Raw genomic sequence first — 8,037 nt, 5'->3', positions numbered from 1 at the left:
TAAGGAGAGCAAACATATTAAGAACAATATGCTATATATGCCAGGTCCCTTGAAACATATGCTGTGCAGATGTTTCTTCCCTGCAGTGACTGTGTCAAGCAGCAAGGATGGACCGGCTTCCAGCATCTATTAACCAATGTCACCCAATAAACTTAATTTAAAAATTAATTAATTTAAAAAAGAAAAAAGAAATGTTGGAAGGGTTCACTGAGAATGGCTTTGTTCTCTCTCTTGTATGCACTCAATTCTATTTTGTTGGGGTTATTAATGTCCTAAGCTCTTTTGTTTGAACTTCATTCTCCAGCTACACCTAAATTAGTATTTTAAACTTTAGTTTTAAGTTGTATGCACTTTGGAACTAGATTAATTGAGCATGCATACTTTTCAAAGTATAAAAATGATACATTTGTAGAGTTTAAAAAAATTCTTGAGCCAATAAAGTCTGACTATCTTTTTAGTCAGGAAACTGTAAAAATAAAATAACTGCAGCATTAAGTTGAAGAATTTCAACTGTAGCTGTCATTTTCCTGGTGGGGAAACAGACAAGGAGACTGCTTTCAGAACAGAACCAAATGTGGTGAGGCAGCAGGAACCGACTCCCTCGACAGAGGCTCATTTGCCTTTTGAACTTCTTTCCTGCGGAATGCACCAAAAATTTAGACATCAGTTGGTTGAAGGATAGAATTTTTTAAAGGTAAAGCTTTATTATAAAGCAGCACAAATAAGGCTGTAGACTGGCTGTCTTCATGTTTGAAAGTAGAGTTTGGATATGAGTGTCCTTTGGGGACAAGACTGATTTGCAGAAATCTTGCAGAAGAAACAGAGTTTTTCCTGGCCTAAGTCAAACATAGACAGACCTCGTGTTTGTTAAAATATTTTAGGATATTGCACTTAGACTGATAAACAAGATTACACAAAAACAATTTTTAAAACTATCCAGGTAGCATCTTTTCTGTTGTTATGCCAGCGATTTAACTTAAGCGACTTACCCCTTAAATGGTTTGAGGGGAAAGTTGTATATTTACTAACTGTTCATATGGAAACAATCTTAAATAAACAACTCGATGGTTAAGTGTTATGCTCAGAAGGAAGCCTGGGGAGCTAGGAGTTGCTAGTTTTTACAAAAAAAAAACAGGCTGCTAAGTGCTGTATTTATGTCATCTCCAGTGTGGAAAAGTAGACCCCTTAATTTGTGTTATAAAGTAAAGTGAAAAAGCGAGAAGTCAGGCAGCCTGGGTGGGAATGCCCTTATTCCTCTGTTGTGAGAGTGGTCCCTCATTGTTCCATTCATTTTCTTTTTATGGCATGGTTAAGAAAAGATTCTGCATCCAGGTTGCCCGAGTTTGAATCCCATGAGACACTGGGCTGGTTACTTATAGTTTTCTCATTTGCAAAATGGAGATAATAATAGGACCTACTCATAGGGTTTTGATATACTATGTAAAGCACATGGAACAGTGCCTAGCACAGAGAAAGCACTGATGCTTTGACTATTATTATTTTCATTGCCACCTACCTTACTACTGGTGTTTCATCACAAATAAAAATTTTCCTTCTGAATAGGACAGTACCATTTTGGGGGTCACTTACAGACCTGAGTTATAACTGAGTCACACCTGTTCATCATTTCCATATTTGTTCACTTACAAGTCACGCCAGTCATATTTTCCCTTGTAAAATCTTTGCCCTGATGCACTGGGGCCGTGGTCGGCAAACTGCGGCTTGCGAGCCACGTGCGGCTTTTTGGCCCCTTGAGTGTGGCTCTTCCTAAGCCTTAGGAGTACCCTAATTAAGTTAATAACAATGTACCTACCTATATAGTTTAAGTTTTAAAAATTTGGCTCTCAAAAGAAATTTCAATCGTTGTACTGTTGATATTTGGCTCTGTTGACTAATGAGTTTGCCGACCACTGACCTAGGGATCCAAGACCACCACCATATGCTGGTCCTTATGGTCATGATTCATTACAGCAAAAGAACATAAAACCAAATCGGCGAAGGGGAGGTAGGGGTGAAGTCCAGAGGAAACCAGGCACGAGCTTCCTCACCTCATGCAGTCACACGGGAGGGGCTGCTTTCCTCCAGGATCGAGTTCTGACCACATGGGTGAAAAACTATCCCAGGAAGCTCATGAGATTCTCAGGATCCAGGGTTTAGTCGGGGCTGGTCAATGTTAACTCCGTGAATCAGCCAGCATACCTGTAGGAATAAGGGAGCGTGGAAGGTGGGAGTTAAAACAGGCTACTCTTCCTTTCTGCCTCAAGAGGTGCTCTTTTGGCTGGTTTAACCTTGTGTTTCAAGACTAGTGATAGAGTTGGAACTTTGTTTTTTTGTTTTGTTTTGTTTTGATTGCAAGTTAAGAAACCTTGTTTCCTGGACCCCGCACTGACTCAGTCCTATCTGGATGGCTCCTGCTTTTCAGAGATGGGGATGGTTTTCAGCCTTCCTGGTGGCAAAGAGCTCACAGGAAATCATTTTGTTGCTAAGAGAAAAGGTAACAGCAGGATTTGTTTCTCAAGTAAAAAAGAGCACATCTGTCTCCAGGTAGATAACCAGCCATCTGGCTTTAGGAGAGGAGTTACTGGCTTAGGTTCTGGTGCAGATGCCACAAACGTGGTCCCCACCACCTTCACCCCCATAAACACCTGCGAGCAGGAAATCCACAGAGCGTCCTCATTGCCATGGGCCCTCCAAGCTGCCCGGATTCCTTCCCCAGACTGTGGAAGGGATGGGAATTCTAATTTTTCATCGCCAATCTAATTCTCTATAAAAAGGGGCTAGTTTCCCTTTGCCTTTCCATTTAGATAACCGATTCAATAAAAATCTTGTGCTTCCCCTCTTTGTTGCCAAAGGAGAAAGCCGCCTTTCTGCGGCAGGAATGCAGAGGGCAGAGTTCGGGAGACTTGGCTGAAGGAAATTGCTGTTTATTTGATAAAAGCAGACTGTGCTGATGACCCTGTCTGTTCCTCTCCCTTTCAGGCTAACATCCTGATGTTATAGGATCCGTCCAGGCTGCCAGAATTATACCTCTTTGTCAGACTAGGAAAAAATGTCCTTTGCAGTAGTAGGTAACAGAAGTGTTTGGAGATTTATCAAGATACGAAATAGTAGCAGCAGCCCTAAGAGTGACTGGAAAATACATTTTCCTCAAACTTACTATTTTTGTTCAGAGTTTAAAAGAAATCAGGCCTTGGGCTTAATTTGTAACATACTCTACTCTGTATTCTCTTTTTTATTGAATAATCCCTCTATCAGTTTATAATTTAAATATGGTTAAATTGCTTTAATTTAGCTGTTTGGAGGTGATTAGGATTTTTTTGAGAAATTTTAAAAATATCTGATTTTAAAAATGCTGATTTGTCAGGTGTGGTGGAACTTGGCCTTGTGATTTTACATATAAACTTGTGTACTTATTGGAATCGGTCTTTTCAGGTGTGGGCACGATTTTCACCGTAATCATACTGGAAAGTAACACGTACTGAACCCAAATGTGTGTTCTTAGGGAGTTATAGGTTTAAAAATGATATTGATCATCACACCCACAGATGCCTCCTGGCTTAAGAGACAGTGCTTTTCAGAAGAAGATTCATCCTTTAAATCTATCATGGCTCCCACAGTGTTTAGCTTAAGTAGATGAGGCTTTATATAGATTTGGTGATTCCCTAAAGTACTGTATTTTTAACTTCCTTTTAGTCAGCTCTTTGAGGGAGTGAAACAAAGGTGCCAGAGGAAATTTAAAGAGCCTCTCTACCTAGTCTGACCCTCAGGCATATCTCTGAGCAGATCAAAGATTCATCTTCCTGGAATAAATACTTTATTCTTAATCAGAACTGTGGGTTTTAGTCTACTTTTCATGTATCTACTGCATTGAGGTAAAAGAACATACAGAATTATTATCCTTAATAATAATTAAGATAGAGTGAAAAATATTGAACAACATTTGAGTGATAACTTCATTTATGCTTTTACAGAAATTTCTTCCGTTTCTTGGGGTTCCAATTAGCATCTGTGCAAAGTGAGGATCCTGTATTTCAATTAAAAGTGAAAGTGGACTTGTTTACTAAGTACTTTGGAATCCTTAGCACTCAGTTAATAGCAAAGGCTATTTTTCATAATGTCAGATTCCCAAGTATTCTTAAAGGTATACTATTTTTTTTTTTGGAACAGATGACATTGTATCCATTAGCTATTGCTATGTAACCAACCAGCTCTAAATTCAGTGACTTAAAACAGCAAGTATACCCTGACCAGTTTGGCTCAGTGGATAGAGCGTCGGCCTGTGGACTGAAGGGTCCCAGGTTCGATTCCGGTCAAGGGCATGTACCTTGGTTGCAGGCACATCCCCAGAAGGGGGTGTGCAGGAGGCAGCTGGTTGATGTTTCTCTCTCATCGATGTTTCTAACTATCCCTCTCCCTTCCTCTCTGTAAAAAATCAATAAAATATATTAAAAACAAACCAGCAAGTATGATCAATGTTCATGAGCCTGTGGGTCACCCGGAGAGCCCTTTTGGTCACACAGCCTGGCTCACTCATGTGTGTGTCCTTTAATGATGCTCATATGAACTTTGTAAATGTATAGTTCTTTTTCTTCCTATTAAATAATGTCTTCAGGATCACTTGCCAAACCTGGAATTCCTAAATCAGTCTATCATTGTTGTTGTTATTACTGTTACTATTATCATCACTATCAGGTGGGAAATGTGTTTCTCATTGTATGGAGCAAAATTGAAACATTCTTGCCCAAGAGTCAGTTCTAATTTACAGTACTGGCTAAAAATTATGAGACCCCTAGAAATGGCATTTGATATTGTTTTCAGCTGTTTCTTTGCGTATCCCCACACAATAATACATTTTTAAAACATTTAAGCCTGAAATATTTAAAATAAAGAACTACAATCTAACTTTGGGATTTCATTTATCTAGAAAATAAGTGGGTCATCTCCCATGCTGAACATCGATAGGCAAGTAAGGGATGGTAGTGGTGTGTGTACATTGTAGTTATTCTATATAATAAAAGGCCAATATGCAAATTGACCGAATGACAGAATGACTGGTCGCTATGATGCACAGTGACCACCATGGGGCAGACACTCAATGCAGGAGCTGCCCCCTGGTGGTCAGTAGTACTGGGGGCAGTCTGGAAACAGAGGGGGTTATCGTAATTTCTAAGATCGATACCAGGGAGATTGTGATCGCTTCTATAGTCGAGATTATGAGTACAACAGATACAGAGACTATTACAGACAGTACAGTCGGGATTGGCAGAATTACTACTACCACCACCCCTAGGACAGAGACCGATACTATAGGAACTACTACGGTTACCAAGGGTATCGGTGAAGCCTCTGCCCTTGTCACCTGTCAGCCATGAAGCTGAATCTCTGGGGGTGCCAGCCATCCCCAAAAACACAACCAAGGAAAACAGGGGCTGGAAACAAACAACAAAACTGTACATTTTTTTTAAAGTTTGTTGAAAAGAAAAAAAAAGTGCAGCGGTAGTGGTGGGATATCCCCCAAGGGCTCCTGGACTGCGAGAGGACGCAGGCTGGACTGAGGGGACATTCCCCCCCCCCCACCGAGTGCACAAATTTTTGTGCGCTGGGCCTCTAGTGTATATATAACATTACATAGAGATGTCTTTCCTTGTCTACCCATGAAAGATACTGCAGCTACATGTGAGTCTGTCCTTCTCTGACTAAAGGGCAAGGAGGGTGGTGGTAGAGTCCTTCACGGGAATATTAGCAGCATGGGGAAGTTGGGAAAACATGTATGTAGGCCCTGAAAGAAATGACACATTTCCTTTCTAAGTGCCTTTTGGAAAAATATCAGACTATTGTTTTAAAATAACTTAAAAATAGAGCTTGGCACAGAATGACCATGTTCCTCAGGTTTTGGTTTAAAAGAAGACTTTTTTTCAGATAGACATGGTCTTGGAATACCAAAGAAAATCTATCCACTAGAAATATGGATAGAATAAGGAGCAAGAAAAACATAAAATGAGTTTAGGTGAGTGGGTGTAAAGTTGTCAACACATTAAGGAAAAGTTAAGCTGTTTTATCTGAGTAGAGAGAGCGGCTTAGATATTCATCAAGGTGGAATATATTGTGGCTTTGTAAAAATGAAGCCATTATCATCCTAGAGTTTTTAATAGTTTGCTCCTGTAAAATGTTACTAGACTGTATTATTGTGTTGCTTTCAATTTTTTGAATAGGAGATTTTGCTTCCAATCTGAATAGTAATTTTTTTGTGTCTGTTGAGTCCTCTGTTGAGCTCCCTTCGAATTCATGATCCACACTTTTGGGGTTGATTTGAAGGATTTTAGAATGCGCCAGCATTCTGTTCTTTAGACTTTTAAATAAATTTGTTAACTTTTTAATAAGCAGCCAAGCCTAAGCCTGTTTTTACACCCATTTATTAAACCAGTGAAACATAGTCTGCAGAAAACACAAAACGAATTCCTGTATTACTTAGTAGTAATTACACAACTTCAGTAGGTGCTTGGGAGTGCCAGAGTGTTAGGGGTCAAATTTAACATTGTTTTGCTTTAATCTTGAAAGTGGGGGATTTTAATGCATTGTTCAAGGAAGGGAAAGACTATGGCTTGAAAAACTGAAGGAAGGGAATTCCAGGTGAAAGGTGTGAATACAGAGGTAGAGCTGACTGTCAAGGTCGAGTGCCCAATTTGGAACCTGATTCCTAAGTAAGGTTGGTCTTCTCTCAGCCTGGATGTGATTAACAATCTTTAAATGAAACACCCCAAGAGATAATTTAAGTCTTGCTAATTCCCTAGCGTGTTAGCTGGATACAGACCAAGTTGTGGTACTGCTGCTTGTCCCAAGGAAATAATGCTGTTTCAAAAATGCTGGGGTCTAGGCAGGTTCCACTTTGACCTTGGGATAGTTTAAATATTCTGATGCTGCATGAAATTAAAATTTGACTTTTCTGGGTTAGATGAGTGGTTGGAGCAGACAACCTTTAAGGCTTCCAGCTCAGAGCGGACTCCTGGCTCACAGAGGGCTCCTTTATTGTCTGAACCGGCTCTTCTCTCAAGGGGACACAGGGAAGAGCATGTGCCCTCTATTGAGTTCTCTATCTCTTTGAGTCCTCTGTTGAGCTCCCTGCGAATTCATGATCCACACTTTGGGGTTGATTTGAAGGATTTTACAGTGCGCCAGCATTCTGTTCTGTAGACACTTAAATAAACCTAACAGATAGGTAACTAACAGGCTCAACCCCTTTGTGATCCTGTGTGAGTGAAGGCCAGTGAACTTGATGCAGATGAGGCACTGCATGACACTCTGACCTTCAAGTGCCTTGGTTGGCCTTTCCATCTCTGGAAATGGAGCAGAATTCTTGATCAGAGTTAATGTTTCGAGGGAAATTGGCCTTTCACTTACTGCAATTCCCTTGGCTTCATCCCCTATGTTGAACGTAAGTAATAAAATGTATCCGTAAGCATTCTATGTGAAGTGACATAGAATATAGTCAACAAAGTGTTATCTAGTGTTGGTAGTTCAGGCCTAGGGATCATCCTTGTGAGCTACTGCATTATTTTTGATGAGGGAGTCATACTACAGTAGTACCCATCCTGCGATGTGCCCAGATACACTGGAGAGGAAAGTTCTTGGTGGGCGAGGAGGGCTTAGAAATATAACCTGAGCTCCTCCTGTTGGGCCACTTGGGGATCATATCTCCCTGGGATGCAGGGTCTGGGTCCGTTGAACCCCTGATTTGAGGCAACCAACCCCTGGTGGGCTCTGAGCACAGGGCAGTGGGAGATGCAGCTGCTAGTTGACATGCCCAAGGTGGACCAGGCAACCGGAAAGGAAGCTGCACTGTGTTGGGCATGCTGAGAACAAGGGCCAGCGTCTTATTTAGGAATTATTGCTTCTTAAAAAAACAAACAAGCAAAAATCGGCAACACCATTATCACACCTAAAGAACAGTACCTTTTAAATAATGAAATATATAGTCAGTGTTTATATTTTCAATTGTTTCATAGTGACATACGTGTGTTTAACAGTTTGATTGACTCA

Source organism: Myotis brandtii, unplaced genomic scaffold (genome assembly GCF_000412655.1).
Source record: "Myotis brandtii unplaced genomic scaffold, ASM41265v1 scaffold79, whole genome shotgun sequence".
Taxonomy (NCBI): Eukaryota; Metazoa; Chordata; class Mammalia; order Chiroptera; family Vespertilionidae; genus Myotis; species Myotis brandtii.
The sequence above is the reverse complement of the archived record's forward strand: the minus strand, read 5'-3'. Positions refer to the sequence as shown.